The 24,128-nt window shown below is 45.4% G+C and overlaps 1 long non-coding RNA gene across 2 annotated transcripts in view; it reads right to left on the reverse strand.

Annotated features, from left to right (window-relative positions):
- LOC122944715 overlaps positions 1-24,128 on the reverse strand; it is a 101,816-nt gene that overhangs the window by 66,478 nt on the left and 11,210 nt on the right. Inside the window, exons 2-4 of one of the 2 annotated variants that reach the window (XR_006391046.1) lie at positions 18,099-18,202; positions 17,228-17,336; positions 8,863-8,920 (exon numbers count right to left, since the gene is read on the reverse strand). This is a non-coding gene — a long non-coding RNA (uncharacterized LOC122944715). The remainder of the gene's footprint in view (positions 1-8,862; positions 8,921-17,227; positions 17,337-18,098; positions 18,203-24,128) is intronic. The other variant, XR_006391045.1, reaches the window with a different exon arrangement.

The following is a 24,128-nucleotide window of genomic DNA, read 5'->3' on the forward strand; positions in this document are numbered from 1 at the left end:
ACGCCGGATCCGGACAACGCAAGTGTGAAAGAGGCCTTATCCACTATGTAGCTGCAATTCCTTTCCTCTGGGACCTGATCAATCCTGGAGAGGACAAACTAAGAGTAGTTACAGCAGCTTAGCACTGGACAGTAAGTCTACGTCTAAATATGAAGCAAGTCTAGTGAAGGTTAGAGCTGAGTCTGGCCTATGGACTTCACAAGCACAAGTGACCAAGAGTAACTTTCCAACTTCCTGGACACAACCAGATTACCAAGGCACCAAGTTGTCCTTATTCACTAGAAGCCTTCCCGGATATAGTGAACCTGAATACTTCAGGAGAGCATCCTGCAAATAATGTCGCAGAGAGTTTGCCTGCCACGAGGGAGAAACGCCCTTATTGGATAGCTCAAGATAAATAGAAAACAGTATATTTAGTACCTGAGTGCTATGGAAAGTGGACTTAAAGTAAATCTAATTATTCTTCGCCTGTAAAGCTAAAGTACCAGACAACTCCCTAACTGACAATTGCCTAAACCTGATAAAAGGAATACTACTGAGTCATCACTCATGCCATACAAATGAACTGTATCTGTACTGACTAACTGAAGACAATTGATTCAGTAACTGTTCAACTGTTTGATTACAACTCCTCGTTATTTCTACTACTACACTCAACATTTGTACCTTACAGTGCTGGCATCATGAACACAGGGGCCCAGCCACCAAAGCACCCTAAGCATACCCATTACTATCAAGGGCACCTCAACTTGCATCTGGCAGGTGTTCCCTGCAATAGAGAGTGCCCCGGAGGATTTAGTGTTGTCCTCCCTATCACTGCATGCCGGCCCAGGGAGACTCTGCTAACCATGAGTACATGAACTACTACCCTCATTGGCCCACCGCAGCCCCATGTGTTTCCCCTGCGGTCTGACCCGGTCGTTGCAATGACAAGGGAAAATAGCCAATATTCATCCATTGACTGCTGTTTCAGAAAAAAATATACAGCAAATGTAATCTATTGGTCTCTGTTAGCAGGCATGGAGAGCATTTTTCAATTAGTTACTGACAGGAAACCTATCTGCCTCCATGATCACTACTTCATGTCATGATCACTTTCATTTTAAATAATTAATTGTTGAATTTTTGCAATAAATCATATAGAGGGTAGCTATAGAGCGGGATGGCCAACCTGAGGCTCTCCAGCTGTTGCAAAACTACAACTCCCAGCATGCCCAGACTAACTACAGCTATCAGCCTACAGCAGGGCATGCTGGGAGTTGTAGTTTTACAACAGCTGGAGACCTGCAGGTTGGCCATCCCTGCTATAGAGGGTGCTGAGGTTACAGTGATGCCCAGGTGCTGGTGCTTGAGAGGTCCAAAGACCACTTAAAGGGATTTGTTTTGTATTGCTTCACCCAGGGGCGGACATACCGCCTGTGCAGCCGGCGGCAGGGGGAGATGAGTGCTTCCATTGTGTGTCCTTAGGACAGCAATACAGATGGATGCTGCCGTGGGTCAAGGGAGAGGCGTCTCCAAAGCCATCTTTAACAAGGGACAAAAGGGGCAGCTGCTCCAGGCCCAGTTGCTCCTGGGGGGCCCAAGGCAGCTCCCTCTTGAGCCCTGCTGGCCACTGCCCCGGGTGTCAGGCTGTCAGCTACATAGTGGGGGGGCTGCTTTGCCATGCCTGCCTGCCGGCACTCCAGGCAGCGAACTGTGAGAGCTGTGATTCTCTTAGGAGAAAGGACCTTAGATGACATCATCACCATGTGAACAGTAACCTAGCAATATTACTGGTCACATGGCTATGAGTTAATCAAAGGTCCTTTCTACCCGGAGTGTTGCTGCAGGAGGAGTTTGCCTTAACTGTGGAGCTTTTTTTGTGAAGATTACATCAGGAAAAGGTGACAGGGGCTGTTATACCAGAGCACTGATCCTGAGCCGCTGGAGTCTTCAGAACTGGAAGTATTTACAGTCATTCACTGTAAGCTATATTATATATAGTGGTGGAGGGCCTGATTGCCTGCTAGGGTGTGGGAAGGCGGGATCCAGGGGGCCCAAGTAAATGCTTGCCCAGGGTCCAATCAATATTAAAGACGGCCCTGAGCGTCTCCCCTCCCCAGTCCTCTCATAGGCTGCAGGCCTCATGCCTATAGACTATCAGAGGCCGGTGCAGGTGGCGCAATGACGTCATCACGCCGCCTGAGCTAAAAGCGGCAAGTAGGTAAGTTTGTGAGTTTATTTATTTTTTATATATACTTTACTAGGGGCCCTATCTGGCACTCATGGGGGCATCTACTAGGGGCCCTATCATATGTACTGGCACACATGGGGGGCACTATGGAGGAGGAGGAGCACTATGGGGGCCCTATTTTAAATACTGACACAGATGGGGGGCACTATGGAGGGGGAGAGCACTTTTGGACCTCTATTTTATATACTTGCACTCATGGGGGGCACTATGGAGGGTGAGGAGCACTATGGGGGGCCCTATCTTAGTTACTGGCACACATGGGGAGCATTATGGGGGCGCTATTTTATATACTGGCACACATGGGGGGCACTGTGGAGGGGGAGGAGCACTATGGGGGCCCTATTTTAAATACTGACACACATGGGGGGCACTATGGAGGGGGAGAGCACTATTGGGCCCCTATTTTATATACTGGCACACATGGGGGTACTATGGAGGGTGAGGAGCACTATGGGGGGCCTTATCTTAGTTACTGGCACACATGAGGAGCACTATGGGGGCCCTATCTTATATACTGGCACACATGGGGGGCACTATGGAGAAGGGGGAGAGGAGCAATATGGGGGCATCTTCTGGGGCTCTATCTTGTATATTAGCAGACATGGGGGGCACTATGGAGGGGGAGGAGCACTATGGGGGCCCTATCTTATATGCTAGCACACATGGGGGGCACTATGGAAAAGGGGGAAGCACTATGGGGGCATCTACTGGTGACCCTATCTTATATACTGGCACACATTATGGGGGCATTTTATACTGGCACATTGTCAGGCACCATGGGGACAAGGGGAGGCGCACAATATAGGAGTATTTTATACTGGCTCAAATTATAGGGCACTATGGGGACCTTGGCTCAAGTGGGGGCCCTAAAAGTTTTTTTGGGGCACACAGTAGGGAGCATTGGCACACATTATGAGGGTACTATGGGGACATTAACTCGCTGAAAACGGGTGGAAATGCTATGCGGACATTAGCTTTACAGGGGGCACTAAGAGGAGTTATTTTTTATACTGCCACACAACAGGGCATTTTTATGTACTGGCTCACATTATAAGGGGGCATTTTTCTACTGTTACACATTATAAAGAGAAATATTACTACCGGGGGATTTATGGTGGGCTTTATTACAGTTGAGGGACTATGAGGCACTTGAATACTAGTATGAGCACTACGGGAGCATTATTTCTTCTGGGACACAGTGGGGACATTATTACTGTATGGGCACTATTATTACTATGTGTTGTCTGGTAGATAATTATTTCAATTGGTGGGACTTTGGGGAGCACTGTTACTTTGGTGGGTACCCTGGCACAGTATCAGCTTAGCACAATTATTTTTGGGGAACATTATGTTTACACTATTAGTGTCAGGGACTCTGTTTCCTGGGTGCAGTAATTTTCCTAGGACACTGTGTGCCAATAATTATTGAAGGGGAACTATCTGTGTGTAACCAGTATAGGGAGCACAGCGGGCACAGTATTGGAGGTGGCAGGATGGGGTGTTCAATAGGTGGGAAGGTGATGGAAAACTAGGAAACTAAGATGCCTGTCAAACTCGCAAGAGAGTAGAGATGGCTGGGAGAAATCATCATGGCGGTCTGGTCTGAATGAAGAAGATGAGGACAGAGAACATCTACATCAACGAAGACGTCCCTGGATGTAAGAGGTATGTAGAGCTGTAATTTGCTACCTTCACATCTGAGTTAGTGAATCTGGCAGGCACTTCCAGCAGAGAACAGCCTGCCGGAATGCTCCAGCACTGCTGGATGCAGACAGAATGTCCACCGGCCCAATTAACTATAATGTGGTCTGGCAGAGATCGGCTACAATCTGGCAAAAATACAGAGAATCAGCGGGACACAAACCGCTGCATGCCTGAGTTTGTGTCCGGTCAATTCCATGCATTCCCTGCCGGATCAGGTGGCCGGAGCGTAGTGCCGCAGGTGTGAAAGGAGCCTTAGGCTCCATTCACACGTCAGCAATTTTGTTCCGCATTTTGCAGAACGGAATTGCGGACCCATTCATTTCTATGGGGCAGCACGATGTGGATCCGCACTTCTGGGTCCGCACTTCCGTTCCGCAAAAAAATAGAACATGTCCTATTCTTGTCCGCAATTGCAGACAAGAACAGGCATATTCAATTAGTGCCAGCAATGTGCGGTCCGCAAAATGCGGAATGCACATTGCTGCTGTCCGTGTTTTGCGGATCCGTTGCGGATACGTTGCGGACGTGTGAATGGAGCCTTACTCTGTATGTTTTGTATTGCTATAAGTAATGCTAGGACGGAATAGGTTAGGTTGCCGAATTTGGCTTGGGGGGGGGGGAGCCAGGCACATTCTTTGCACAGGGGCCCTCTGCTGTCTGTGTTCGCCCCTGGCTTCACCCGCACCTACTGTGTCCTTCTCCCACACCACGTAGATTGTAAGCCCTCGCGGGCAGAGCCCTCTCTCCTTCTCTACCAGTCTGTAACTCGTCTGGTTCATGCTTAGTGCAATTGTCTGTATTATGTATGTGCACCGCTTATCATATGTACAGCGCTATGGAATGAATGGCGCGTTAATAATAAGTAATAATAATAATATTGTTATGGCAATGGGACAGAAATCATTGCATTAAAGGGGTTCTTCGGGCTTTTATTCTTGATGACTATGCTCAGGATCGGCGGGGTCCTGCCATAGACAGCAGCAGCGAACAGGAAGAGAGAAGGGAGGTGCACGTGCCGTCTCCTCATACAGCGGATCGGCGTTGACGCCGGGTGTTGGACCCCCACTGATCTGACATTGATGACCTATCCTGAGAATAGGTCATCAGTCATAAAAGCCCGGACAGGAGAGTCTAGGAAAGCTGGGTGACAAGCCCTGCAATTGCAGCCATGTCGATGTCATGCAGATCCTTAGGTGACAGTTTTTTTCAGCTCTGGATGTCCTCATTGTTTGGGTGACGCCCTTAAAAGATCTTAAAAAAAAGAAGAAGAAAAGAAGTCACAAGGCGATGTGTCATGATGCAGGAGATTCTGACTCTTTCCGAGTGAAAATCTATAGCCACATGACTGTCTTACATAAGTCCGCAGATAACAGGTCTCTTTCATTCCGCTCAGGCGGCTAAACGTACTCAGCGCTAGATTTGTGGTCACTGTCTTTCACAGATCTGATTTACTGATTTGCAGCATACGTCCACTGACCGTTAACTGACACCGGGGACTGATGCAACGGTTCCAGCGACCACCGCACAATAATCACTACCGTCATCGTAATAACCCAGTGCAAAGTGGACAGACTGGACCAAAGCTTGTGAGACCTACAGTGTTTTTTTCCGGCATGGCATGGGCTTCAGAGTGGCAAAGAGGCCATGGCTTCAAATGCAGGCTGGGCACCATCAGTATGAAACTGGTTACACTTGTCCTCTCCGTATAAAGCTGATGACTGTATACCAGGGGGTCAGCATCCCTCAGCACTCCAGTTGTTGTGAAACTACAACTCCCAGCATGCACACTTGCTCTGAAGGAAATGTAGCCTGCTGGGGTTAGCAGCTTTCCAACAGCTGGAGGGCAGGAAATCACAGACCCTGTATACCAGGGCTGGCCAACCTGAGGCTCTCCAGCTGTTGCAAAACTACAACTGCCATCATTCCCGGACAGTCTAGAGCTATCAGCCTACAGCAGGGCATGGTGGGAGTTGTAGTTTTACAACAGCTGGAGAGCCGGAGGTTGGCCATGCCTGCTGTATACAGTGATCTATCAGCAAAGGACCGTGGCCTAACAAAAACTGCAGTTTCAGAACAGAACTGTAAGGCTTCGGCCACATGGTCAGGTTTCTGCGTGCAGTTTTGGAAGACAAAATCAGGAGTGGTTGATAAAAGGAGAAAAAGTAAACAGGACAGATATGACTATTCCTCTTTTTTGAATTTGCTCCTGGTTTTGGCTTTTGCATCCAAAAAACCTGACTGTGTGGCCATACCCTAAGTGCGTAGAAAAGCTTTCAATCACAATGTAGGGGCAGCCACACTGAGCTGCTCAGCAGTGTGCACAGTGGGGTCAACACAACAGAGGGCAATGCACATTTTTGCACTTTAATTGCATACTGTAGCTGTCCTCCGTTTACACATAGAACAGGTCATCAATGTGCATTCAGTGGGTCCAGACCCCAGGGTTTCCCACTAAACAGCACAGCGACACTTGTAGGAGAGCCACAGCCCATCACAAGGGGCATATCGATGGGGGATGCAGAGATGGCAGTCATTAGCAGGTCCCTCTTCTACAATAAAATGCACTTGGTAATTGGGGTTCCTGTAATAGGTAGGACCAGGGGCGTAGCTAAAGGCTCATGGGCCCTGGTGCAAGAGTTCAGCTTGGGCCCCCCTTCCCTCAAACCTTCGTGCTGCATGAGGCAAAAATTGAAACTGCACCCCAACCTTCTCTATACCAAATTCTTAACCTAACCCCTTCTGTCCAGCCAGAGGTGTAAATTGCATACACTTTCTATAATACCAGTGTCTTCTTATGTGGCACAAGGGTCTTTGGGCCCCTCAGGCTCCTGGGCCCGGGAGCGACTGCTACCACTGCACCCCCTATAGCTACACCCCTGGGTAGGACTATTGGGCTTCCGAAGAGAAGCCAAGCACAGCACTCGGCAGACTGGCAGCAGGAATGCTTGACTGCCATTCCATTTACTTGGAGGGACACCGGACCCCGTTCTTGTAATTGGTGGGGGTCCCAGCAATGGAGCTCCCATTAATCAGACACTGATCCCATAGAAAATTCCCTTTGCACTCCTCTCCGTGGGATCCTTTCCTGCCAGTAGAACCTACACAAGTCAGAAATTTTCCTTGCTCATTTTGAAGAATAAAAAAGCAGCCGTCATGTGTCAAGTGATATTGTGTTTAGATGAGACAGATCTCGAGATGCCACATTAAGATTGTTGAAAGATTTCTAGGAAAAACAAGTAAAGATCCCCAATTGTCATATTCCAACACTGTCACAACATTTCTCGCACGCCTACCTCATCTGCCGCGCACATCAGCTATTCTGTACACAGGAAATAAGAAGTGGCACACATCGCATATGCTACGTGTGAGATGCACTTCAAAATACATCAATATCTACTTGTGTAGGGACACTTGTAACAGAGCCGGATTCTTCAAACCAATTCTACGGTCAGCAGAGAAAGGAGAAGCAACTGATCATCCACTTAAAGGAACGCTAACCCTAAAGTCTCTTCATTTTCTGTGCAGTTGAATCCAATTTATTGTTCCCTGATTTCAGGCATTTTAAGCTGACTGTCTTTGAGTGCGCAGCTTCATAAGATTAACTTTTTTGGAAAGCGCTTAGGATTTACGGCTATTGGTGGGAATAGTTCCAGAAGAAAAATCAGCTCTGTCACAGCAAAAACTAATAAACAGTTGCTGTATTCACTATAATGAGATCGTAACAATTATAGCAATAACTGATCAGACTGCAAATTATCATTTTGTCATTTATTCTACAAAATTTGGTCGTTTCATGCTAACAATAAAATGTTACAAGTAAAATATGCATGGGTTAAAAAGTTTTTTGAACATAGTGGACAATATGTAATGATATATAAATTTGGTTTGCAGAATGAATGATGAGAGGGAAGAAGGGAAAAAGGAATGAAGGAAGAAGGACCATAGGAGGGAAGAAAGGAAGGAAGGTAAGTAGGATGGAAGGAAAGAAGGTAGGTAGGTAGGATGGAAGGTAGGTAGGATGGAAGGAAGAAGGACCATAGGACGGAAGAGAGAAAGGAAGGAAGGTAGCTAGGTAGGATGGAAGGAAGGAAGGAAGGTACGATGGAAGGAAGGAAGGTAGGAAGGAAGGAAGAATGATCATAGGAGGGAAGGAAGGAAGGAAGGTAGGAAGGAAGGTAAGTAGGTAGCATGGAAGGAAGGAAGGTAGGTAGGTAGGTAGGATGGAAGGAAGGAAGGAAGGTACGATGGAAGGAAGGAAGGTAGGAAGGAAGGAAGAATGATTATAGGAGGGAAGGAAGGAAGGAAGGTAGGAAGGAAGGTAAGTAGGTAGCATGGAAGGAAGGAAGGTAGGTAGGTAGGATGGAAGGTAGGTCGGTAGGAAGAAAGGAAGAATGACCATAGGAGGGAATAAAGGAAGGTAGGTAGGATGGAAGGAAGGAAGGTAGGATGGAAGGTAGTTAGGAAGGAAGGAAAGACGAATGATCATAGGAGGGAAGAAAGGAAGGAAGGAAGGTAAGTAGGATGGAAGGTAGGTAGGAAGGAAGGAAGGAAGAAGGACCATAGGAGGGAAGAAAGGAAGGTAGGCAGGTAGGTAGGATGGAAGGAAGGATGGAAGGAAGGAAGGATGGAAGGAAGGTAGGTAGGATGTAAGGAAGATAGGTAGGTAGGAAGAATGGAAGGAAGGAAGAAGGACCTTAAGAGGGTAGAAAGGAATGAAAGAAGAGTAGAAATGAAGGTAAGTAGAATGGAGGAAGAAAGGAAGGAGAGAAGTAAGGAGGGAAATATTGGCATAGCTATAGCCATAGCACTTGCTATTGGATCCAGAGGTTGAGGGACCAGTCAGGTGCAAGATTGTTCCTTTTTGTGGGGAATAACAATATAAAAGTGTTTGCTATTATGTGGGTTTTCCAACATGTTTTACATACCTTTTGCTGCTTATGCTGCTGTTTTACATTTCTTTTTTTTTATTCTTTATTTCCATTTCTTCATTACAAAAAGAATAAAAAAAGAAGCAATCAAAAATCTCTTACATTAGGTGTTGGGGCCCCAACTTATTTTGCTATGGGGCCCTATGACTCATAGTTACACCCCTAGAAGGAACACAATACATGATTAATGGGGCGTATGTTGCAAAAATGGAATTAAGACAAATTGAATGAATTTTGCTAAACAAATAGAAATGTTGCAGAATGAATGTCTAAAGGAATACAGTTTAGGCTACTTTCACACTAGCGTTCGATCGGATCCGTTCTGAACGGATCCGATCATAATAATGCAGACGGAGGCTCCGTTCAGAACGGATCCGTCTGCATTATATTAGCATATAAAAGCTAAGTGTGAAAATAGCCTCGTACGGATCCGTCCAGACTTTCAATGTAAAGTCAATGGGGGACGGATCCGCTTGAAGATTGAGCCATATTGTGGCATCTTCAAACGGATCCGTCCCCATTGACTTACATTGTAAGTCTGGACGGATCCGCACGCCTCCGCACGGCCAGGCGGACACCCGAACGCTGCAAGCAGCGTTCAGCTGTCCGCCTGTCCGTGCGGAGGCGAGCGGAGCGGAGGCTGAACGCCGCCAGACTGATGCAGTCTGAGCGGATCCGCATCCATTCAGACTGCATCAGGGCTGGACGGAAGCGTTCAGGTCCGCTCGTGAGCCCCTTCAAACGGAGCTCACGAGCGGGCCGACGAACGCTAGTGTGAAAGTAGCCTTACTGAATGTGTTATTCCTTTCCTTATTCTTCCAGTAAAATGCATTACTTTAGACATATAGAATGGATGAATGCAAGTAGAATAAATGACTAAAGGACTGAATGCTGAAGAATAAGTGAATGAATGACCGCGCTACAAAAAAAAAGAATGTTTCAAGATGAATGGGTTAAAGGAATGAATGTTGCAGAGATAATAAATGACAAAGTCTATGAGTGTTTCAGAATGAATGTCAAAAGTGGTGAATGAAGAAAGGAATACCAAAAATCAGGCATATTTTAGAATAAATTAAAGAAGAAAGGAATACAGTACATTAGTAAATAATTTAATGACTGAAAACATCATCTATACATTTCTTTTATTTATTATTTATATATATTTTTATTTTATATACTTAGTGTAGCTTTTGCCCTTTGGGATAGGAGTGTAAATCAGAGATGTGAAGCGTCTGAGCAGTGGTTAAATGCTAAGCTCTGATTCCTCCCATCAGGTGAAGAAGAGGAAGGTGTGAGGCGCGGTGTGGTTCTGGGTGTGGTTTGGTGTTATTTTACTCTCACTTTTTTTTGTGTGCAGAAGCTCGGTGGTTACATTACGGCCTTTGAAGTGGGTAGACGTGGTGCAGACATTGACACAGTAATAGTGTCAATCGTCTTGCAGCTTCTAGCAGGTAACCTAGTCTTAATCTCGAGGACAGTAAGCATGGCGTAGTCAAGAAGATAATGTAATGTAGTAATAATATCTATATGGATAATACAAGATTAGCATTGTAATTCATTAATTATTAATTTATGAAGTTATTATGGTGGTGTTATTTTATCATTTTACATTCTTCACCATTAAGGGTCAGGTTCTATGCTGGAACAAGTATTATATTCAAATTAGGTTATGAAAACTATTGTTTGGCCCCAGAAACATGCTCAGAAAAGTTGCAATTCCCTTCCCCCTACTGTCATCCCACTGTTAAATGCAGAAACTACAACACAGATGTGAATATAATCTTATGGGAAAACATTTATTTTAAAGGGAATTTGTTCCGTAATTAACCTTCTTGATGAAAGGGGCTTTCCACCTTTGTACATTATTGATGTGTACATCCTGTCCTGAAACAAAGAGTTTCTTTGACTTCTTGCTTACTTTTGTATTGTTACCTTTGAATATTTTTTTTATTTTTATTATCTTCATTTATGACATACATTTGTATGTAAATAAATTATATATTTTGCAAAAATAGAGAAAAATGCAGGGTCAGTATATACAATGTCTTCACTTGTGCATCGCTGCTGAAAAATGACCCTGAGGTTCTTACTAGACATTTTGGTCAGACTGTATAAGCTCTCTGGCCACTTCATGGTGACCACTTTAAGTGGCTTTCTGCCGTAAAATTAGGCGAAGGGTTGCATATGGAAATGCAAGGGTAATAGCAACAAAGGCCACCAACACAGGACCACAACCATGTAAACAGAACAAAAAATGCTGCTCTTCTTTTGGCCTCTGCATTGAGGAGCATCACACAATGCCAAAAGGGATTTTTTTTCTGTTTCTGGACAAGTCTATAGGGTGGAGTTTAAAGTCTTAAAAGAGTGCTCCGGTTTCCCAATTTTCTGTTATCTGCTCAGAGTAACCCAAGCACTGCGTATTTGTGCCCCATATTCCTATTTTTCATGTCTGTGCCCTCCTTCCACGATGTGCAGCATTACTGCATCCTGGAATGATGTTTACATGCAGAATTTCCTGCTTTCATCAGCTTCCTGCTAGGTTTTCTAATCAAACCCATCATGCTTTGCTCTGTAATGTTACAGAGGGCCTGGCTAACATTAGTGGACGTTACTACTGCAGAGAGAACAGTGTGGCAGGTGTAACAAGTCCTTAAAAATATTACAGGGCAAAGCATGCTGGGTTTTGTTGGAAACCCCAACAGGAAGCTGATGAAAACAGGAAGTTCTGCATGTACACATCCTGCCAGGATGCAGTGATGCTGAAACCAGGAAAAGGAAAGTGCTGCCATAAAAAGCAGGCATATGAGTCAAAAATACGCAGTATTTTGGGTACTCTGGGAAGATTAATAAAAAAAATGATTATGAAACCAACAGAACGACCCCTTTAATGGGGTTGTTTTCAAAAAGATTTGTCCTTTTTAGTTGATATTATAAATTGCTTATACTGAAGAAACACTCCTGGAAAAACTGATACATTGTATTATGCCAAGTGCAGGACATGAGGGTTAGAGCATGGCATATGTATACAAAAAACACCAAAGAGAATCACTGTGCCAGGCTCCTCACCCTTCGATCTTATTCCAGAGATAACACAGTGCATCAGCTTGCCTGGAGAATCTTTAAGGTGGAGTTTGAACCCAAAAAAATTCAAAATTAAGGTGAAACTTTTAAAAAGTTTCATGTCCTTTTTTTTTGCATCTTATTGATTTGATTTCAAATGCTAAAAAAAACAGCCCTTGCTTTGATGATTAAAAGCCTAACGAATTCAGCAAAGGAGGATGTTGTGTGACACTCCCTTTAAAGAACTCACTGTGTAATTCCTCCATGCCTGCCCATTAAGTTTGGAATGTGTATTAAAAATAATTACAAGCAGAACTTAGGAAAAGTTTGGGGAATATTATTGACTTTATGGTTTTTTCCTATGAGAATGGAACTAAAGTAATCATATATTAGATATGCAAATAAATCGTAAGATCACAGATAGACAAATTATTCCAAAGATTAATTATTCATCACAAAAAAATAATCCATTAATAATTCTGGGAGATAATGGCCGTTTCTGTGCGCGTTCATATGCAAAATTAGATTTAATACTTATGATCAATTAACATATAGCAAATCCAAAACTGATGGTAAACAAATAGAAACGTGCATATGTTTACAGCTTTTATGTACTTTGTATCACTGTACAGTTTATTATGAGGTTATGTCATCTCAGATATGGGTGGCAAATCTCTAGGATATGCCGGCAATGTCAGATAGGTGCAGGTATCACCTCTGGGACCTGCTCCTATCTCCATAATCAGGCCAGTGCTCAGCTATTGTCGGAACTCCCATAGCGGTAAATAGAGGATAGCCATGCTTGTGTGGTGCGCTCTCCTTCACTTTGGGGGCCCCATTCTCCAGGCAGAGGTGGAACCCGCACCTATCTGACATTTGTGGCATATACAAGTGATATACCACAAATGTTTGAAATGAGAGAACCCCTTTAAAGGCAACTGTATAGTCTAATTAGCATAAAGCTGGCCACAAACGGTGCGATTCTGTTGAGTCATCTGGCCAATAAAACCAACCATCCCCTTCCAGACTATGAAAGACCCGGCCAGTGTAATTGACTTTTTGAGTCAGGTGTCATCCAATATGGTGAAATACAATTCCAACTGGTTGACCTCCACAAGTAATTTTGTCATTTGGTGAATAAGAAAATATAGAATTTCCTTAAATCTTGCTCTTACAAGGTTTATTGTGTGAAACTGGGTTTTGATGTTACAGAATATTGTCAAATATTCCATGTCTGTGGCCAATGGGGCACCAAAAATGAGTGAAGGGAATGGGCACAGCTTTCTCTTACCCGGCTCTCTCTCCTGCAGTTAGATGGGTATGGTCCACCAACAATAGAGGGGATTTTTATGGAGGCATGGTCACATTTTGGGATAGCTTTTTCAATGGCAAGAACCATGACCATAATAAGGTTTTCATTAAAGAGGACCTTTCACCTGGAAAAACATTGTGAACTAAGAATCCTGACATATAGAGTGGCGCCCAGGGATCTCACTGCACTTACTATTATCCCTGGGCGCCGCTCCGTTCTCCCGTTATGTCCTCCGGTATCTTCGCTCAGTAGGTTATAGTAGGCGGAGACTTAGGACTCTTGGTTATAGTAGGCGGAGTCTGCCCTTGTTCTCCCAGGCTGTGAGCTGTGCGCTGCGATTGGCCAGCGCTACAGCCTAGGAGGAGGAGACGCCCAGCAGAACAAGGGCAGTCTCCGCCTACTATAACCTACTGAGCGAAGAAACCAGAGGACATAACGGGAGAACGGAGCGGCGCCCAGGGATAATAGTAAGTGCAGTGAGATCCCTGGGCGCCGCTGTATATGTCATGATACTTAGTTCACAATGTTTTTCCGGGTGAAAGGTCCTCTTTAAGTTGGTGAGGAGTGACCTGGTGCCATTTTCAAAACATCAACAATAGGGCATAAGCTAATGTCTTGCAGATGACACCATGACCCCTAACGTTTGTGAACAGGTTATCGGAGATAAAATATTAACGACTTTCCTTGTTTGAACTTAATGCACCTAAATCTGTGTAACTAACCATATTTTGCAACTACACAGCCATAAAAAGGGATGTCCTCCATGTCTATGTTGCCCTGATCCATTTCACAATGCAACGTAATTCACAGTTGATCTTGACATCAATATAGGTCAATCGCCAATATATCTATTATCTATTTATCGTTTCACAATTTTAAAGGAACAGGGTGTAATTAGTTCATCACATTTTCTTCATTGCATTGTTCATTAAATTTGCTAATTGTAAAGAATAATTTAACTCTTCATTCCTTCACTCTTCTATAATACTGTCCCCTATGGATGTGAAAATGAAGAATATTAAAAGGACATTTTATGACATTTGTCTATAAAGTGTCAAATCTAATTTTTAATACTTTCTGGATTAGAACTTGCTCCTGTTCACAGTGTAGGCCGAGGCACACCTGGAAGGTGGATGCTCCTGTTCACAGTGTAGGCCGAGGCACACCTGGAAGGTGGATGCTCCTGTTCACAGTGTAGGCCGAGGCACACCTGGAAGGTGGATGCTCCTGTTCACAGTATAGGCCGAGGCACACCAGGAAGGTGGATGCTCCTGTTCACAGTGCTAGGCCGAGGCACACCTGGAAGGTGGATGCTCCTGTTCACAGTGGTAGGCCGAGGCACACCTAGAAGGTGGATGCTCCTGTTCACAGTGTAGGCCGAGGCACACCTAGAAGGTAGATGCTCCTGTTCACAGTGTAGGCCGAGGCAGACCTAGAAGGTGGATGATCCTGTACACAAGTGTAGGCCGAGGCACACCTGGAAGGTGGGTGCTCCTGTTCACATTGTAGGCCGAGGCACACCTGGAAGGTGGATGCTCCTGTTCACAGTGTAGGCCAAGGCACACCTGGAAGGTGGATGCTCCTGTTTACAGTGTAGGCCGAGGCACACCTGCAAGGTGGATGCTCCTGTTCACAGTTTAGGCCGAGGCACACCTAGAATGTGGATGCTCCTGTTCACAGTGTAGGCCGAGGCACACCTGGAAGGTGGGTGCTCCTGTTCACATTGTAGGCCGAGGCACACCTGGAAGGTGGGTGCTCCTGTTCACATTGTAGGCCGAGGCACACCTGGAAGGTGGATGCTCCTGTTTACAGTGTAGGCCGAGGCACACCTGCAAGGTGGATGCTCCTGTTCACAGTTTAGGCCGAGGCACACCTAGAATGTGGATGCTCCTGTTCACAGTGTAGGCCGAGGCAGACCTAGAAGGTGGATGATCCTGTACACAAGTGTAGGCTGAGGCACACCTGGAAGGTTGATGCTCCTTTTCACAGTGTAGGCCGAGGCACACCTGGAAGGTGGATGCTCCTGTTCACAGTGTAGGCCGAGGCACACCTGGAAGGTGGATGCTCCTGTTCACAGTGTAGGCCGAGGCACACCTGGAAGGTGGATGCTCCTGTTCACAGTATAGGCCGAGGCACACCAGGAAGGTGGATGCTCCTGTTCACAGTGCTAGGCCGAGGCACACCTGGAAGGTGGATGCTCCTGTTCACAGTGGTAGGCCGAGGCACACCTAGAAGGTGGATGCTCCTGTTCACAGTGTAGGCCGAGGCACACCTAGAAGGTGGATGATCCTGTACACAAGTGTAGGCCGAGGCACACCTGGAAGGTGGGTGCTCCTGTTCACATTGTAGGCCGAGGCACACCTGGAAGGTGGATGCTCCTGTTCACAGTGTAGGCCAAGGCACACCTGGAAGGTGGATGCTCCTGTTTACAGTGTAGGCCGAGGCACACCTGCAAGGTGGATGCTCCTGTTCACAGTTTAGGCCGAGGCACACCTAGAATGTGGATGCTCCTGTTCACAGTGTAGGCCGAGGCACACCTGGAAGGTGGGTGCTCCTGTTCACATTGTAGGCCGAGGCACACCTGGAAGGTGGATGCTCCTGTTCACAGTGTAGGCCAAGGCACACCTGGAAGGTGGATGCTCCTGTTTACAGTGTAGGCCGAGGCACACCTGCAAGGTGGATGCTCCTGTTCACAGTGTAGGCCGAGGCAGACCTAGAAGGTGGATGATCCTGTTCACAAGTGTAGGCTGAGGCACACCTGGAAGGTTGATGCTCCTTTTCAGAGTGTAGGCCGAGGCACACCTGGAAGGTGGGTGCTCCTGTTCACATTGTAGGCCGAGGCACACCTGGAAGGTGGGTGCTCCTGTTCACATTGTAGGCCGAGGCACACCTGGAAGGTGGATGCTCCTGTTCACAGTGTAGGTTGAGGAACACCTGGAAAGTGGGTGCTCCTGTTCACAGTGTAGGCCGAGGCACACCTAGAAGGTAGATGCTCCTGTTCACAGTGTAGGCCGAGGCAGACCTAGAAGGTGGATGATCCTGTACACAAGTGTAGGCCGAGGCACACCTGGAAGGTGGGTGCTCCTGTTCACATTGTAGGCCGAGGCACACCTAGAATGTGGATGCTCCTGTTCACAGTGTAGGCCAAGGCACACCCGGAAAGTGGATGCTCCTGTTTACAGTGTAGGCCGAGGCACACCTGGAAGGTGGGTGCTCCTGTTCACATTGTAGGCCGAGGCACACCTGGAAGGTGGGTGCTCCTGTTCACATTGTAGGCCGAGGCACACCTGGAAGGTGGATGCTCCTGTTCACAGTGTAGGCCGAGGCACACCTGGAAGGTGGATGCTCCTGTTCACAGTTTAGGCCGAGGCAGACCTGGAAGGTGGGTGCTCCTGTTCACATTGTAGGCCGAGGCACACCTGGAAGGTGGATGCTCCTGTTCACAGTGTAGGCCGAGGCACACCTGGAAGGTGGATGCTCCTGTTCACAGTTTAGGCCGAGGCACACCTAGAATGTGGATGCTCTTGTTCACAGTGTAGGCTGAGGCACACCTGGAAGGTGGGTGCTCCTGTTCACAGTGTAGGCCGAGGCACACCTGGAAGGTGGATGCTCCTGTTCACGGTGTAGACCGAGGCACACCTGGCAGGTGGATGGCGGGGCGATGTGTACTAGCTTCTTGCAAAGGGAATGAGCAATGGGCCATATAGGACTGGGATAGCAAACTGAATGTGCTAATTGCCCTATATCTTGAATGAAATTGGCCACCTGCTCAAGCTGTATGCCGCACAGTGTATCGCCTGGTGTAAGTGGCTCATTTTATCACGGTTTTCCTAAAAATAATGCTCTTTTTAGTTGCAGAGATGTGAAAACAAATAAACCTCCTGCTTGTAGAAGTGAGCATTTTCAAGGGGAACAAAAACCTCCTGTGTAATAGACTTTTCTTTGAACTATGAGACTGCTGAGTCAGAAGTGAGAATCGAGGAAACATACCTTATCTTGTTTCTCAATGATGCTAAGAAAACGTTATTGTCAGCTCTCCGAGGTCACTTGCATCGCGCCTTCATTCTTCCATTCATTCAGCCTTAATAACTGCTTTGGGCTGTCAAAATATATTCCAAACAGTAGATATGATATATACCATGGACAAAAGACATTTACCGTGAAATATACAAAGGGATGAAAACAATCTTCAGGGAAGAAAGAGGGAAGTATAGACAATTAGAGGGTGTATAATGGCCCATTATGAGGGTGAATCTTTATGGAGATTTCCGCTGAACATATTTCCTACAATTGTTTAATGTCCCTCTTATATGGAATTACATGATATTACCACCTAAAATAGGAAAGGAAGGCAATTCATCATGAACTGTACATAGGCAGATTGATAGATAGATAAATAGATAGATAGTACACTTAGGCCTCTTTCACACGAACGTATGGCTTTTTCAGTGTTTTGCAGTCTGTTTTTCACTGATCCGTTGTTCCGTTTTTTGTTTCCTTTGTGTTTCCGTTCCATTTTTCCGTATGGCATATACAGTATACAGTAATTGCATAGAAAAAATTGGGCTGGGCATAACATTTTCAATAGATAGTTCCGCAAAAACGGAGCGGATACGGAAGACATATGGGCAATAATAGGACATGTTCTATCTTTCAACGGAGCGGAAATAGGGAAACGAAATGCATACGGAGTACATTCCTTTTTTTTGTGGAACCATTGAAATGAATGGTTCCGTATACGGATTGCAAAAAACGGTCCGTAAACGGGGAAAAAAAACGGTTGTGTGCAGGAGGCCTCACATTTACTTAGAAAACATTACATACAGAGCTACTAAACATACAGCAATACAGCCCCGCATACCTCTTACATCCAGTGGGGTCTCCACTGATGTAGATGTTCTCTTTCCTCATCTTATCCATTCAGACCAGACTGCCATGATGATTTCTTTTAGCCGTTTCTTGAGTCTGTAGAGTTTGACAAAAAGACATCTTATTTTCCTACTTTTCCATCATTCTCCCGCCTTCTCAACACCCCATCCTGCCACGCCCAATACTGTGCCCGCTGTGCTCTCCAATACTATACTGCAGAAACAGAAAATCCGCCTGAAAATACTAGTACCACACGAAAAGTGCCCTCTTCAATAATTCATGGCACACAGAACCCTAAAAAATAACTGCTCTCAGCAAATAGTGTCCATGACACTATTAGTGGAAACATAATGTCACCCAAAATGTATTGTGCTAAGCTGATACTGTGCCAGGGTGCCCCCCACAGTAATAGTGTTCCCCAAAGTCCCACCAATAGAAATAATTATCTGCAAGAGTGCACTTAATGTTAACAATGCCCCCAATAGTAATAGTGCCCCCATTGTGCCAATACCAGTAATCATGTTCCCCGTAGTCACTCAGTAGTAATAATTGTCCTTACAAAAAATGCCCCCTTATAATGTGTGCCAGTACAAAATATAGCCCCTTAACTTTCAGATCAGACCCCCATATCAGACCTCAGATCAGACCCCCATATCAGATCCTCAAATCAGACCCCATATAAGATCCTCAGACCCCTATATCAAACCTCAGATGAGACCCCCATCAGACCTCCATATTAGACCTCACCATCAGATTCCCATATCAGACAGTTCAGTACAGGCCTGGAGAAGAACAGGTAGGAGGGGTGAGTCCCCTAGCTTAGGAGCCTGGTCACAATTGCAACCGCTGCGACCCCTATATCTACTTTACTGGATAGATAAATAGATAGATAGAAACCATTTAACATGATAAATAGACTGTGAGCCCAGTAGCTCTGTATAGGGATCAATAAACCATGCATTAAACTTAAAGAGAGAGTCTAATATGCTTGTTTGGGTTTCAGGAAATATATGAATTGTCTGGTGGGTGCTCTTTCTTATTATGGAGAATGCCTAGTATGCTTGAGGAGTTTTGAAGGCCAAGCAACACTTCTCTTGGTTTCTAGGAAAAAATATATGCAAATTAGCATGCCTAACATCTGGTGGCATGAAAAAGGCTCCACTTTCTTTTCTTTTTTACTAGGAAAGAAAAATTAGAATTTTTCCTAGAAACCCAAACATATGCAAATTACCTTTCCAGCTGAAGTAAGAAATGTTAATTTGCATGTATTGTTCCTAGAAATCAATAGCGCTCTCTCTTTCATTCACCTGAATTGGGATGAATTCTTAATAGATTGAATCGATGCTCTCATCTCTAGTATAGATAGATAGATGATGGATAGATAGATGTGGAGTCCATCTTAAAACATCAGTGGAGCAGATTACTCTGTGGACATATTTTGACAGCTGTATCACATTGCTTTCATAATCTACACTCCTTCCTCCCAATCTGCGTCCTTGACAGTTCTATAGCAGAGATTATCAAGGTGGGCCTACATGCAAAAGTAATGATCAGGCTGTTACAATGTGTCTAATTAAAAAAACACCAAGTCTGTGTGTGATAAAGTGCCTTTGTAAAATGCCCCAGACCCCTACAGTGCCTCCCGTCACACAGCATCCCCCAAACCTGCATTTTTTTCAGACTGGAGAAGACAAACCATATGGATAAACTAACGCAGGTAAGGGTAGAGGGTTTGGGTGGATGTGTGCGCCTTTATCTGTTGACTTGCTATCAGTTGTTACCACTTTATAACACAACTGTGAACACTACGAGATCATCACACCTGTATAGGTCATGAGCCATTGACTGTGCACCAGTGTATCAAGGGAACACTTTTATCACATAAAAAACTGCTAAATGTTGTCTGGTGGCGTCATAATTCTCTTTTTATATGATGTTGTATGGGGGGGACATGGGTTTCAGACAAGTACATATGTGGCGAAATATAGCATTATTAATGGGCACCAAATACTAGATGAAAGAGCAAGATAAATTGGACAGAAAGAAAGAAAGAAAAAAAGAAAGAAAAAAAGAAATTAGATAGATGATAGATAGATAGATAGATAGATAGATAGATAGATAGATAGATAGATAGATAGATAGATAGTGTGGGGATTCGCTCTGGTAGTTAGGACTAGCGGATGCAGTATAGAGGCAAAGTACACAGTTCTTGGATCAAACAGCGGTGTTTATTCCCACATTGGTGTATCACAAGACGCAGGTGGCTTGGTGTTTGTTCACACACAAGGAAGGTCCATAAACAATAAAAGTCACCTTTTCTCCTGGGTGTTAATTCACACCCTGTTAGCAGTTCAGCCTCATCAAGTCCATAGGCGGCCTATTCGCCTTTAGAGGGGCCTGAGTCCTCCAGCCCGGCTCAAACCTCAAATCCCAGCACAGTCCTCGGATCACAGCACACAGACTCCTGAGCTCCACTGTCAGAGGGAGGTAAATCCACACACCTGGCAGTGCTGGCTGGTTTTTATGCCTGGCAAAACCCGGCCTGGAACATGGGGAGTAGTCACCCACCCAGCACTTTGACTACTCCCAGTAAGAGCCGTCCCAGATCAGGTATGACAGCCATGCTAACTCTCAAGGTGTCAATTAGCAATAGCTGCTGCTGACACTCTTACTTCACCAAGGCCAGGAACCTCGGTGACACATACCTTCCATCCACGATGATTCCAGGTACCTTCTTACAATAGATAGATAGATAGATAGATCTGCCTAATCATATTCTTCCCACTAGGTGGCCCAATCTAAGTGTGAAGCCTGCGAAACCCTTTCCCAAATACCAACAGTAAATTTACATCGATGGACAGGCATATAAACATGGAGCCTGCTACCACGGGTAGAGGGCCCCATGGCTGCTATTTTGAAGAGTAGACACCAGGCACTAATCTCTGCCACTGGCGTTAATGCCACTCATGGAATTTTAACCCTTCAGATGCCGTGGTCATCCAGTAGTGTTGCGTCTCTCCCTGGCGGAAGTCGGGGGAGCCTGAGTGTGTATGCAGCAGCCCCTGTCCATTTAGGCGGGAAAACCTTACTCAAAACAATAAAATTGAGGGATTCACAACGGGGATGACCATAATCCCATGTGGATCCCTCTATAAGGTCCAGGAACTCTCCCTATTATGAACCTAATGGTATTTCACTTTTAAAATTATTAGGGTTAAAACAGATGTCAAACATGGCTGCTGGATTATTGCAACAACACTGTCCCTAGCAGACGAGCACTTGCCACGTCTCTCCCTGTGCTCAGCTCACAGGACAATGGCGAAGATCGTGAGGGTTTTATAGGGCTGTGTATAGGACGAGCTTCTCACTTTCACTTTGTAACACGTGCCGCCACCACTTTAGGAAAACATGATTTGTTACTGCAAAGTGCGAGGAAATTCGGCTTCGTTGCGAATCAGAGACGGATAGATACATTGATTCCAATGTTCCTGGATCTCTTCTCTGTTTCATTTCTCTGCAGGAAAGCCCATACATTTTTAGAATGAGTTAAATGTAATTGATGTATTAGTGTGGACTTGATGTGATGTTCACACTTTTGAAAAGGCCCCAATTCAAATGACCTACCTTTATTGGGGTAGTTCTAGTTGTGCTCAGATGCTGATGCCTCAGAGACCCCAGAGGACAGTAATATGGAAGATCATAATACTGTAGTAGTAGTAGAGATCACCTGGGTGCATCAGTGTCCAAGCGCTTCAAGCCGCTTCATTTATATGGGGTACTTTCCAGTCTGCAACCAAGAGATGTAGCAAGTACCAAATGCGGTATGTCAATGTTTCAAAAAACATATACTTATATAGTTACAATATTTGCATTGACCCATGACATCCAAGTAACTATTAGCATTTACTTGTCCATGGCAATGGGAGCTGGCAGGTAATTTGCTGCTCTGGGTCAGTGCAAATGTTGAGTATTGAGGGTGTGGGGTCTGTGTGAACAGAAGTGATTATGGTGAATGCTAGAAACCATTTATTCATTTCATATGTACTAAGCTTTTGGATGGACACAATGAACTCAGATAGCAACAGATTCCTTGTGACCAGTGATGAGCAAAGGCTGCAAGATGCCTGGGCTGATCTTGGATTCATAGGTGGAAACAACAGCTGCTTTCAGTCTCATTCTGCCAGGTCAGGGTGCAGTAATAAATTCACCAAGCCTGGACATGAGGACACTGACTTCATTAAGGAGCAATCCCACCCAAATGTTTTCATACAATAAGCATAGAATACACCCATAGGGGGTAAGGGGTGGGAAAAACTAAAACACCCTTAAACGGCTGGTTCCTTGTCCCACTTTGGGACCCATAGTAATTTGAAAATTTCCAAGTCTTGGTGGATCTTCCACCTTGGCAAAATGAAGGATCTGAGATTAAAGGGTAAGTTGCTTTTTTGGCTCATGCCACCATTACATGGAGGGACCGCAGAGATGTTTCCTTGTAAGTGGCAGAGGAGCCCTTGGGCTATCCCAGGTACCATCACCCAGGTTTGACTGCTATCTCTAGGCCTCCTATAGCTATATTTTAGTTTAGTAATTTACTATTAGCTCTCCATAACTTTAACCTGCTCCACAATAGACTCATTTCACATCAGTGACAGCAAAATAATTATAAGGTGGGAGTGATAGTGTATACCCTGGATATTGCTTCAGAGAGATCCCAGGGCACCCTGGATATTACTTCCCAGATATGTCAGGACACCCTGGATATTGCTTTCCAGAGATCTGAGGACACCCTCAATGTTGCTCCCCAGAGATCTCAGGGCACCCTGAATGTTGCTCCCCAAAGATACCAGGGCATCTTAAATATTGCTCCCCAGAGATCTCAGGACACCCTGGATATTGCTTCCTAAAGATCTGAGGACACCCTAAATGTTGCTCCCCAGAGATCTCAGGGCACCCTGAATGATGCTCCCCAGAGATCTGAGGACATCCTGAATGTTGCTCCCCAGATATCTCAGGGCACCCTGAATGTTGCTCCTTAGAAATCCCAGGGCATCTTAAATGTTGCTCCCCAGAAATCTCAAGGTACCCTGAATATTGCTCCCAGAGATCTCAAGGCACCCTGAATATTGCTCCCCAGATATCTCAGGGCACTCTTGATATTGCTTCCCAGAGATCTGAGGACATCCTGAATGTTGCTCCCCAGAGATCTGAGGACATCCTGAATGTTGCTCCCCAGAGATCTGAGGACATCCTGAATGTTGCTCCCCAGAGATCTCTGGGCATCTTAAATCTTGCTCCCCAGAGATCTCAAGGCACCCTGAATATTGCTCCCCAGAGATCTCATGACATCCTTGATATTGCTCCCCAGAGATCTCAGGACACCATGGGTATTGCTCCCCAGAGATCTCAGAGCACCCTTGATATTGCTTCCAGGTATCTAGGAGCACCTTGAATATTTCCCCCCAGAGATTTGAGGGTAAGAAAAACTACTCACCTTCCCTGACCTCCTCTGCAAAGTGGTGGTAAGCCTGGCCTTCACTGTTGTTCCCAGGCATTAAAAATTTACATTACATTACATCCACATCGGTGTAGTCAGTATACTCTTGTCTCAGTGTTAAAAATTGCCTTCTTTTATCAGAAAACAGCGCCACTCTCATCCATGGGCCATGTGCGGTATTGCAGCTCAGCCCCATTCATCTGATATAGCTGATGAGTTAGAGTGGTGCTGTTGCTGGAAGGGAAGAGCAGACCCTTTTTCCTCTGAACAGCCCCTATAATATTTCTCAATGTAGAGAGAAGATTCAGAGGCAGAATACCCAAGTGTAGAAATTAATCAGTTAATTGTAGATGGGGAGGGAGCACGGAGTGCACAGAGCAGCAGGGAGTGTGTGGTGGGAGTGCAGAGGGGAGCACTGGGCCTGTAATGGTGATTACACAGAGTGGGCACAGTGAGGGCATATAGAAGGGGAGGCTGCAGGACTGAGAACACAGAGTTAGGGGCTTGTGTGGAATGACCTGGGATTCC

This window comes from Bufo gargarizans, chromosome 8, assembly GCF_014858855.1.
Source record: "Bufo gargarizans isolate SCDJY-AF-19 chromosome 8, ASM1485885v1, whole genome shotgun sequence".
Lineage (NCBI taxonomy): Eukaryota > Metazoa > Chordata > Amphibia > Anura > Bufonidae > Bufo > Bufo gargarizans.